This window comes from Neolamprologus multifasciatus, chromosome 7, assembly GCF_963576455.1.
Source record: "Neolamprologus multifasciatus chromosome 7, fNeoMul1.2, whole genome shotgun sequence".
NCBI classification, from domain to species: Eukaryota; Metazoa; Chordata; class Actinopteri; order Cichliformes; family Cichlidae; genus Neolamprologus; species Neolamprologus multifasciatus.
This window is the reverse complement of record NC_140445.1, coordinates 47,180,631-47,193,249: the sequence shown is the minus strand read 5'-3', so window position 1 is coordinate 47,193,249 and position 12,619 is coordinate 47,180,631. Positions and strand designations below refer to the sequence as shown.

Below are 12,619 nucleotides of genomic sequence, written 5' to 3'. Positions count from 1 at the left end.
ATAAAAACAGCTACCAGTAAATGGTATAAAGTTTAAGCAAACAAGGCTATCATGTTATTAAAGTAATACAGTTGGTGTAAATGCTTTCAGAAAGATAACTGAGGCTGGTAAAAGATAGGATTCTAGCCCTTGTTAAAAGGGAAAACCTCTGAAAGTATATATTTGATATAAATAAACTAATGACAAAGTAACAAATGAATACTGACTAGTAGACAGTAAACATCATCTTCCCTTTGTTTGTTTTAATAAATTAACATGATCTAAAGTTTATTTAAATAGCAGTTTACCATTCATTAACAATATTTCATACTTATAAAGTGTTACCATGAGTCAACGTCATGAGTCAACTTTGAAGCATGTCATAATCTCCCGCAGAAACAAGCAACCTGATTGGCTTTTCACACACTAACGAGCTGGTTTAACAGCATATCTGAAATTTCAGATTTTTTAATATAAGATGCTTGAAAAGCTTTTATATTTTTTTCTTTACTGATTTTATATTTGCTCCCCTTCAATTAAATGTAGGAGAGAATTTTTGGGGACTACTAACACTGCAGACAATACTCATGCTCCTGAATTTCAAGACCACAACCTGTTGCGTCCTGTTCCTTCATCAAAGCTAAGGACAATGAAAGGTCTTGGTAACAGACATTATGCGCTCACTACAAGCTTATGTGCTTAACAGCTAGAATACTAGGACAGGAATAAACAATAACAACCCTGGCACATTCATTGCCTTTGGCAAAGTCACGACTGAAAAGATTTTTATTCGTTACAGGCGTGGCATGTTTTTATGTTTGTATGCTGAAGGACAGGGACGTGTTGCCTTTGGTGCCATTCTTAGATATTGTGTATGTTATGAAAATACAATCTAGAAGCAGAAGACGGGTACTTGCACTTATTACTTGATCAATGAAATAGTCAAGTCAATAAACTTTTAACACGAAAGGAAACAGGGATTCAGAAGAAACGGGAACTGCATATGAAAAAAAGATGAAATAATTATTTTGTCATAAAAGACAACATGCTACTTTTCAAGCAGTAAAACTAGTAGCTCTGGCAGCCAAGTAGACATGGCTGCCAGTGCTAATGTGTTTTTTTAAACTTACTTTAAATTTTCCTGGAATTAAATACAAATGATCCTTTTTTAAAAACAAGTTTTAAACACCATAGTATTCATTTCTGTCGAGATTACTATTCATCAAAAAAGCTATGAATGTCAGTCCAGGCGTAAAATATTTTGTTCTAATACCTCAAACAGAGTTTACATGAAATACAAACAGAAATTCCAGTGTAGCTTATTTGATTTTAAATGGTTGGCCTAAAGGTATCCTTTGGTGAAATTAGAATACGATCTACTTTTGACAACTTGTAGTGAAAATGAAAGGGTCCAACTGGAGGGAATTGTCTCTAATTAGACAAAGAACAATGCGCTGCCCTAAAGCATGAGAAACCAATTATGTTGCAGGTACTGAAAATACACAGACGGCTTCACTCAACCATTCTTTGAGAAGTGATTCATCAATTTCAAACCAAGTAAAAGCAGACATGGTGTCAGATATAACTAAAAAACCTGACAGGGTATCATGTTTGAAATGCAGTTGCTGTGACAAAAACAAGGAGCGGTAGAAGCAGATTTCACTTGCATACCAACAACAAATACTTTTTTGTTTTTGTTGTAAATGACAGACTCACAGACATTAACTAAATGGGTTTTGTATGCATCTTTTTTTTAAAACTTTATGTTTCTCACTTGTCTTGCTGATGGGTGAACTTTCATGCAGTGAAGAACGTTAACAATTAAGAAACCAAGTAAGTAAGCAAGCAACTGAACAGGAAGCATTTCTCATTAGAGCTTGCTGAGAGGCGTCCCTTTGCTGTTCTTATGCAAATGATAAATCATTTTCTGATGCTGTACATAATTATTATCCTCTCCAGCAGAAAATACAGTAAAATGTTCATTGTTGAGGTATAACAGCTTCTGATAGCTTTTATGCTGACGTGGAAGAATAACACTGGTAAATGCACAGCTTTAACCTCTTTAGGATGATTCAAAAAATGGTCATGCAGTTTCTTTATTTTATCATACTGCATTCTAAAGGATTGCATACAAACAAAGACAACCTGAATAATGGCTTGGTTCATCTGGAAGATGACTATAAGTGTAAAGCAACTGAACACAGAAAAATAAAGAGACTGATGGATGGACTGATTGTTACAAATTCCACTTTGATTGATTTGATTCTCAACTACTTTCAGAACATTTTCACAAAAGATTTACACATGCCATTTTTCTAAAACTAGGCTGTACTGCAATAGATCTGTAAATAATATCCTTTTAAAAATAGGTTTGTTGTTTAAATCAACACTGTTTCTCCCTTGATATAAGAAAGCCTCATAACAGCCACAAAATAAAACATCAGAAAGTCACTCTAACGAATTCCAAAATTCTTCAGTCATCGGCATTCTAACTAATGCTATTTTTCCTCTTGGTAGCTCTTGGCGGCACTGAAAATATTATAAATAAATAAATAAAATCCCCACTAGCTTGCCTGCATGTCTCATACATCTTCAGTCATGCGGAAGGCCGTCCGTCAGTTTTACTGCACATAGGCTTCCTCTAAACGCAGCATCGATGACTGATGGCCCTAAGTGCAACTAGATAACTACGACTGGGGATGATAAAAATGTGAAAACACACATCCTAGACAGGAAATTGGCCATTTTGGAGCAATTGGCACAGAGGAGCTGAAGCGATGGCACTTCCTTCAATGCTCCTCCCTTGAAAAGCATAGATGTCTAGTCATCCGCAGGGAGATAGTTACAGTCCACTGAACATATTACTGAGGTACACAAACCTAATAGATCTCAGTTTTTACTCCTTATCCCTTTCTTCTATTTCTTGCTGTAACAAGGTCAAGATCGCATGAGCCTGTCATGAAAAAAAAAATGTGGTCAATATGCTGGCAATGTGCAGTAAAAAGAGTCAATTGAAACAAGCAAGATAAAGGTAGCTTAATGTGTGTTAAAGTCATGAGAAGTCATGAAATGAAACAACAGATAGATGAAAGTAAGGCAGTGAGGAAAAAAGTGATGGCCTATGGAAATGGATCACTGGAGATTAATGGTGAGTAGAGTTTTAAAAGAGGTACACAAGTGTATACAGTTATGATGTGGCTCACAGAGAGTGTCTTGAATCTGTTTCATGTTTTTTTATATATTTTCGATTCTTTTCTTATCGTCCTTTCTCTTCAAGGCACAGCTGAAAGTAAATTAAACTAAACCATATTGATTGTCAGTAATGGTAATGGCACAGCTGCTCTGCAGGAGTAATACGCATATTTTAAAAGTCAGTAGTTTTAACTCTTTCCCCTTTGGATGCCTTAAAGAGTTTGAGTTGTTGTCAAATTATGACTTTATGGGGGAAAGAGGTAGCCTCTCTTGACTTCACCTCTAGGAAGTGAAGTCAAAGTGAATGAACTGTATACCAAACAGTATCAGGCAAAAACATTTTTTCCCTAAGCCAAAACAAACTAAGCTGGACTTAGTAATGTTTAATGTCTTATATGTCTGGTATCAACAACAAATATTTCCTCTTTCCTTTCCTCTTTTGACTCAGATACATTTCATAAAATGAATGTTTTATTAACAGCAAATTAATATCCAGTCATTAATTACATTGTAGACACCTAAATGTAAATGCGAGAACAATTTAGTTTTATAGAAAAGTACACTAATGAGTAGAACATAGGGTTCCATCAGGATAACTTTCTTACTGAGTGCTTTATAAGTTTATTATTACTGACCAGCTATAACATAGTATTTAATTTCTGGTGTTTAAGGGAGGCAACATGCAGTGAAACTGACTTTGCAGGAGTCCCAGCAAAAACAAGGCAAACTATGTTTTAGTACACTACGTAACTTATATTGTTTCTGTGAAATAGAAAGCCCAACTTAAATGTGGGGGCTTTGCTACAACATACAGTAAACACTTCCATGCAGAGTATGGTAAAGTGTATCCTGCGTCCCAGAAATGATCTGTCTACAGTATCTACACAATTATTTTGCAACAGAAGAGTGGGCAGTGTTGTCTGGTTTATTCTATTAAGAAATCTGCGAACCTTTTAAATGAAAGTATGTGTGCAAGTATAGCAGTAATGTAGCAGTAACTATAAACTAAATATTCACTGACATGAAATTTTAGTTGTTAGCTACCAACAATTAAACCAGAAAAATTTCAGCAACTAAAAAAATTGTGTGTTTACTGGAAAAAAAGGTAAGTGTTATTTAAGACAATCCACGACTATAAGAGCCGTACCCAACAATAACAGGGACTGCAAGACAAACCTTTAAAAACAAGTTTGAAGTAAAAAAAAATCACTAGTATTAAAAAAACCACACATTTTTTGAGAGATCTGTAAAGTGAATCAAGGAGCTGTGATCAGCTATTTCAATGCTCAAAGCGTCTCTTCTGATTGCTATGCAGTGAGACGTCTTTGTCAACTACTTATTTATATCATCCTCGCACATTTCAAATGTCAAGTTTTTTTTATTCCTAATTTGATTTACTGTGTAAATTGTTGGCTGGTTTAAAAGGTATCAGAGAAGGTCCACAGATGCAGTGCTTTTTATAATGCTGAAGTTAAGAGACAATCTCACTGCAAAAGTCAGATTCTTTATTCTGTGTGATGATCAGCGTGAGTTTTTAATAATTCTGGTAGTGCAATAATACTCACGGGCAGTAATTGCTGGCCTGTTGATTCCAAAGAGCAGCTGGATCTGCTTACTGTGCAGAAGGTGGGAGGCTGAAGGTGTGAGATGAGCAACGTCTCCTCTTAATCAACATACCCTCACAGCATTCCCTCTTCAGTTGATCAGCCACCTGCATGAAGCAACCAACACAAGAATCCTTACTGCAAAGCATATAAATCATGTGATATTTGAACTAGATATTATGTGTTAAATGTGATGTTCTTTAAAACATAAACCAAACTTAATGTCATTAGTTGGCCGTGGAAACAAGCTGTGAATTCAATGCGGACATTATTCCTTTGAAAGCAAACACATCCTACAGACATGAAAGACCATTATTATTTATCTGGAGTTGTGTTTCTGGCCACTTGATGAATTTCAAAACACAAAGTCCAATATTTCTGCTTTTGTTTAACTCTGTTTTCACCACCACCAGCTCCTGAGGGAAATATCTGTCTCATCAGCCTCTCCTCGCACCACTATATTTAACAGCTAACTGTATCTGTCTGTTGTATCCGGCTAGGCAGGCATAGCATATAGTGTGCCAATAAAGGCTGTTCGCTTAAAGTAACATCTTGTTATTGCTGGGAGCTGTGGGAGTTAACCAGAACTTTAAAGTTGTGGACCAACAAAACCAACGTAATTAAATAATAAAACGGAAACACACCGCAGAAATAAGTTGAACTCTCGAGTTGGGTCATAATCCTCTGTTCCTTCCACACTACAGAGAGCGATTTTTCTAAAACACATATAATCAGTCACATAATCCCTTGTTAGCATAAGAAATAGAGATTACAAAATTAAAAAGATATCCTTATGTCATTCTTAAAATGAGTGGTTTGTTTAAATGTACCTCAGGCTCAATTAACTATAAATAATAAATGGCAGATTAAGACATGAAAAACTAAACAGTGATTATCAGTGATGTCTACCAGTGACTTCACACTGAAAATGCTCTTTCCTAAAGCGTACAACAGTATTTCAGTTTTGCTTTTGGATTTCACATCAGAACATCCTGCCAGTAATAACCACATGCTCCATTTCCCTCTCTGTGGGTGAGAGACGATCAGACTTTGGAAATACCAGAGATTTTGAGTATTTCAGAGGTAATGGATACCAAAGTTAATTTGTTCCTTCATTATATGAAATAAATAATAGGAGATTAAGTTATTTGTGGTGAAATTATTAACATCCACGGTATCAGTAACTGATTTGATTTTGAATAAGAACATTTTACCGCTGAAACTCGTAAGATCAACTTGTGACATATTTGGTCCAAAAAACATGAAAGCATTATGTACAAAAATCTGAAAATATACAAAAAACCCACTAAGATATGTTTGCATCTGCAAATGACTTGGCAAACATTTGATCTTCCACATTCCACAAACTATCTAATGCATTAAAATCAGAAGGGATGTAACTTCCCTTTGATTTTCTGGCTGGGAAAAGTCAGACCTTGGATCCAAAGCAAAGTGTTCTGGTCCAAAGCATCTGTGCTGGTGTAATTTGTCTGCAGAGTTGTTGGCAGTAACAGAGACACCTTGTTCTTCCTCTGCAAGATGTTCTACATTTCATCTGCCTCATTACTCACAAAACAATTAATTTCAATGCATAAAATTTGCTTTCAGATTATTTACTAACACCTGTGTTACAGTGAAAAAGTTGCATAATAATATAGTTCAGAACTTTGCAAAAGACTGCAAAGTTACTTGAATATTTCATGTGTTGTGTACATTGCAGTATTCACACACTTCATGTAATTGTATGGGAATGATAACAACAACAACAAAAATATACAGCAGCCTTTGATTAATGAGATATTGACTGATATGGATATAGAATTATAAAGCACACTGCAGTAATAATTATCAGGCGTTGTACTGGTTGGGTGCGTCAGGTGGCAACAAAGAGCAGAGCCCTTTCGTGTCCTGATCCCCAGCTATCGAGCCTGGCAACTGGGACATGAATGTAACTTCTCTGGTGGTAGTGCGTAAAGTTGAAAGATTCTGGTTAGATATAGTCAGGCTCACCTCAACACACAGCATGCCAAGCCAAGCTCTGGAGGGACTGGACTCTATCCTTGTATCCCATTGGCTTGCTGCCTGTATACTGGAGTTTTCACTGGCGGACAAGATAGTTGTTTTTCAGTGCATTCGGGCCCAGAAACAGGTTCTGACTATCATTTGTTTTTATGTACCAAACAACAGTTCAGAGTACCAGCCCTCTTGGAGTTGCTGGTGCGATGTTAGAGGGTGCTCCATCTGGTGACTCCGTCGCTCTACTGGGAGACTTCAATGGGCAACAACAGTGAGACCAGGATGGGCATGATTGAGAGGAACAGACTGTTGTTCTGTTATAAGACTTCTGTGAGAATCACAGTTTTGTCTATAATAAACAACATATTTGATTTTGTAATCATATCATCAGGTGAAGATTGTAGTTGAGCAATCAACTGATCACCATGATCAGTTGATCATCTTGGGGGTGAGATTTGTGAAGTGACCAAAAGAATGAGCTGCAGATACAAGCAGCGGAAATTAGCTTTCTCCAAAGGCTGGCTGGGCTCTCCCTTAGAGATAGGGTGAGGAGTTCAGACATCCGAGAGATGCTCAGATTATAGCTGCTACTCCTCCACATCGAAAGGAGCCAATTGGTTTATGATAAATGAACTGGTTCCTATACAGTGCTTTTCTCAGAGTACTCAAAGGGCTCTATACAACATGCCACCACACCCATTCTCACAAGCACTTTCTCTATACTGAGTGCTTTTCTAACTACATTCACACTCCAATGGATGCATCAGACAGCAATTAGGGTTAGTATCTTGCCCAATGATACTTGACATGCAGACTGGAGGAGCCAGGGGTCGAACCACCAACCTTCCAATCAGTAGGTGACCTCAGCTACCTCCTGAGCTACAGCCACCCCAGATGTTCCACCAATGTGCTCCTGGGAGGAGGCCCTGGGGTAGACCCAGGACACCCTGGAGGGATTACATCTCTTGGCTGGCCTAGGAACATCTCAGTTTTCCCTCAGATAAGCTGGAAGAGGTGGCTGAGGACAGACGGGTCTGGGCTTTTCTGCTTAGACTGCTGTCCCCACGAATGGATAAGCAGAAGAAAATGCATGGATGGATTGGCAGATCTATGGACAATTATATTTATGACTTAGTTTATGAGCTGATATTGTCATTAATAAAACAATTTTAATTGATTGGGGCAATTCTGATGACATCAAACAAATATATAAGCATGAAGCTATCCATGATGAGAAGAAACAAAACTGTGCAACATCGTGTGAGATATGATATTCTCACTAAAGAATCCTTTGAGTGGTAAAACCTTAATGGCATTATTTGCTGAAGAAACATCTCATGCTTGGTTTCCCACTGATAGTGGAAAGTCATTTCCACATGAAAATTGCTGCTGGGTATTTTAAGAGTGAAGCAAGCTTGATAAGAGGATTAATCCATTGTTTTCCCACTCTGAAAATGGTCAGTTTTGTCAAGCAAATATACATTCCTACCACTTGTTTACATTTACAGAAATCACACAAACCAGTACCAACATCACACAAAAGTAGCAACTTATATGTTGTCTGTCAAATATAGTTGAGAGTCCAAAGCAACATTAACAATTAACTAACATATTCTTACATCAGGGGGAAATAACAGAAATCGCAAACTAACCTGAAAATCCCAATCGTCACATCAAAATTGTTGGGATAATAACAGCTAAAAGTCAGAACACATGAATTACTGCAGCAGGAATTTAACCCCAGACAGAAACCAGGCTATTGGGGAGAGAGATGATGAGTCATTGATAAACACCATCTGCACAGCATTTAACATTTAAACATTTAAAATGGAGAGTGGGAAACTAAATGAAATTAAGAAGTAGGGCATGACAGACGTCAGAGTTCTTGTGTAACTCTTTTCAGCAGGATTGACAGAATGGGAATTTTTAAGTTAAGAGTGTATGGCGATATAATACATAAATGTATACAGTGAATTACAAATCAACATAACAACAAAGGTTTGGGAAGAAAAAAAACAAATGCTTTTCTCAGTTTTCATCATGTGCTAGTATGACTTTACAAATCAACTCCATTCTGTCTTTGCTACTGATACCTAGAGACTTTTTCCCATGTGTCAGTGACAAGATTAGACTGTTTCCCAATGTGCACATAGATGACTGATTCCATGGGGCTGGTCGTGTCGCTTTTGCACTCCTTCCCCCCATCCCAAGGCAGAAAACATTTCTATTTTCAACAGGATTACCTCTCACCACAAGCCACCTGACAGGCAAAAGTATCACCTGTGTGGTACACACACCCCAGGCATCCAGCAGAACATATCAGGGCCTCAGTGACTAACAGGTATCCTGGGGAGTTTACCTTACAGTGGCATGCACAGTGGGTAAAACAGTTCTGACCTCTATCCAACATCTTTCAACTGTCCCTGTCTAAAACTTTATTCCCGTGGGCTTTCCGAGTCCTTTCTCTCATACTGTAAATAAATCTGTGGCTTGTTCAGGAAGGCAGAGACACTTCCTCGGCAGAGGCAACAAACAACACAACTTCAATTAACTTAAAAGGAGGAGCAGATTAATAACCTATGCAAATAAATTGTAGACTCATCTCTTAGGAACAAAAGTATATCAATACACAAATAAAGTAACATACTAAGATGACTTCTGTTAGTGCTAACTGGGTCAATGGACATGAAGTGTTGTCTTTCGTAACAATTAAGAGCTTAGACAGTGGCTTTGACCTGTAACAGAAAGACGCAAACATAAGACACCAGACACAAACTGCTTGCGCTAACTAAGTATTTTGGTGAGCTTCAGGGGAAACTTTGATAAATCTGAACAACGGGCATGGATACAGTTATAATGTTGTTTTGTTTTATTGAGCAGGACTACCTGTCATAATGTGATTTGTATTTACTGTGAGTGACTTTGGTTTTATTCATGTGCTTCAAGTTTTTAGTAGAAATGTTGTATTTTCTTCCTTGCCAAGGCAAAGCGTTGCAAAACATGGCGTCATCCTTTTTTAATTCTTCTTTTAATTTGCCTAACAGAACCAGCAGGTTTACATCACCAATTTTTGATACAAGTTTAATATCATCCTTCAAATGTTCTTGCAACATAATTCAATCCATAGAGGAGTCATTATTTGTTTTTTCTCCTACCAGGCTGTGAAAGCCACATTTGAAACATCCCACATTTCTTAACACATCAGTGATTTGTGCTTAAACAATATAATGGAAATATTAAACAAGAAGATGTTTCTTCATGGGGATAACAACGGGGAAGTTAGTCAAAATGGATTACTTTGGATAAGGAAAGACTTTTTTTAGCAGTACCGTGTGGTTGGAAACATAGACTGATATTAAATAATCACATGCAATAAAAAATCTCTATAGCTATCTAATAAGCTAAATAAATAAAAAAGGGGGGGACAAACATCCTCATGGTAAAGGGGCATGATGCCTCCTCCCATTTTATTGTGTATAATTTGCCTGAAAGGATTAGCTGTTTTTACTGTTTAAGCTAAACTAAGCTGACACATTTGCACAGTGAGTTAACATTAAACAGATATCAAAATCTCATCAAGTATTGGCGAAGAAAGGAAAAGTCTGTTTGCAGAATTTTCAAAGTTTTTCTTTAATTGTCATTCCTCGTTTGTCTCTACTAAACAGCACAATATTAAAAAGTGATCAGAGCATAGCATTTGTGGAAAGAGACCTACAAAGCTTTCGCAGAAATCCCACATTTTTACTCTCTCTAGGATTACAAAATAAGTAAAATCAAATCACCACTGCACTGGATAATGAAGATGAACATTTCTGAGTTTAAATTTAATTCATATTTTTTTAAAAAAAGAGAGAAATATGGTTTATTCCGTGTGTATGTGTGTATGCTTCATATTATTACTGTTATTATTATTTATTACCATTATTATTTTTGCAGTGGCTACAGAAACAGGTAGAAAAAGCTGAAAGCCACAGCTCATGTGAGCCACCACTTAAATATGTCCAGTAGCTTAGGTTTTTAAAGTAATTAAACCTTGGCAGTGTGAATTTTGACCTTTTATTTTTATTCAACCAGCTGTTCCCCACTGCAGTGAAAGTATGCAGAGTGTTGTTCCATAAACAAAAGAACTGAAACAGTAGCAACAAAGTAACAAAATATTACAGTTGTTTTTCCACATTCAACTTTAGTATGGACTATAAAGTAACTGCGTAGTGCAGAGAAAAATCTGCAATTTCCCAGTAAACAGGTGTAGTTACACAAGTTCTGGTCATTTAAATTTATAACCATGACATGATCTCATTTTCTGGATTCGAGAGCCAACTGTCACAAGTGTTCTGAGTGCTACACAACACTCACTTCACAGCACTCAGCACACCTGGTGTGGATCTAACTTTGGCATTAGACTAATTAATTGTATGATCCTGTCTCTTTTTAGATCACCTTCCCCACTATCCCCGGCTTTCAGCGAAACTTCCAGCAATTCAGTCGTCTGGATAATTACTTAGAAAAATTCACCCTGATATTTGAAGACAAATGGCACAGATCCTTAGCTGTACCGTAAGTGCAAGATTGAGATCCAAATCAATACCCACTTGTGTATTTAGTGTCCTGAAGGATATCTTATGTATGTAGTCCATGTTCAGTATTTGTCTGTGCAGTGCTGGATGCAAACATATTCTTTGGCACCAGTATTGTCAAGCGGGTCATGCAAGCCCATTGAACTTAAGATCTTAACTAAATAAAACAATAATAGCATAAGCTTTGGAGTGCCCCAACCTGTTTGGCTTGATTCCAGTAGTCATTTACCCATTTTATTTGGCTTGTTGAGCTGGATCTGTAAGCTGATAATCAAACTCCGGTGTCAGCTACATAGCCACACCAAAACTGTCTGAAAAGGGGGGACTCTCTTTGTGTCACCTCATTTTCCTCTATCAGTCAATAAGCGGATGATTGTGCTGTGGCTTGTTCTACTTTTGGCAAGAAAAACAATGGGTTTAACACATGCACCTTGCTTCACCACAAAATAGTACTTCAGCTAGTAATGAAAACATCCAGTTACACTTTTGATTATGTAATTCTCAGAATCGCTTCATTTATTTATTTATGAGCTTTTCCAACTCCCAGAAACAACCACATAAACACATAAACAATACGATGCTGATGATTCTGATTTCCATTTGCATGATGCCCTGCCAGTCACCAAAACTGTATTCAATGAATTACTAGTCTGTCCATGTGGGGAAAAATGTTAATACTCAAGGAAATACTGTGGCAAGATTTGACTTTCTACTATCAGCCCCATGTCTCCTCTAACAATAACAGAGCTTTATGTAGCTGCAGTGCAAAAACACAATCCAAATAACCACATTCAACCTACCACAAGGCAGTGAAAAACCTTTTGACATGTAAAAGCCATTATGGTCTCCCTGAGCCTTTGTTTTCATGGTTTACGATACCTGCCTCCCTGCCTCCACCCCTATTCACCTTAAACCTCCAAAAGTAGTGTGGAATAGCTGCAGTGACTTCATTTAAAAATACAATTCAATCAAGATAATCAGAGAAATTAAGCAAAGTTTAGGTTGGCTGGTTTTAAGTTTGTGTCACTGAGCAAAAAGATGCTGCAAATGCTGGTCGTCTTGTTATTGCCATCTGCATTTAGTGGCAGGAGTTTAACTGAGACAGATGAGAGGGGTGTCCAGGGAGCATGGCAGGTCCACTCTAATTAACGGATAAGTAATCTATCAATTACCCATTTATGAGGGGCAATTAACAACATTTCACCTAATCTAATCTTAATTGTGGTCTTGTTTAGTTTAAATGTGGTTTGT

At 37.2% G+C, this 12,619-nt stretch overlaps 1 protein-coding gene across 2 annotated transcripts in view; it reads right to left on the bottom strand.

Moving 5' to 3' along the window:
• lingo1a (leucine rich repeat and Ig domain containing 1a) overlaps window positions 1–12,619 on the bottom strand; it is a 137,270-nt gene that overhangs the window by 70,485 nt on the left and 54,166 nt on the right. For both annotated transcript variants that reach the window (XM_085164656.1, XM_085164657.1), the window contains exon 2: window positions 4,737–4,882. The gene's annotated coding sequence lies outside the window, so the exon portion shown is untranslated. The remainder of the gene's footprint in view (window positions 1–4,736; window positions 4,883–12,619) is intronic.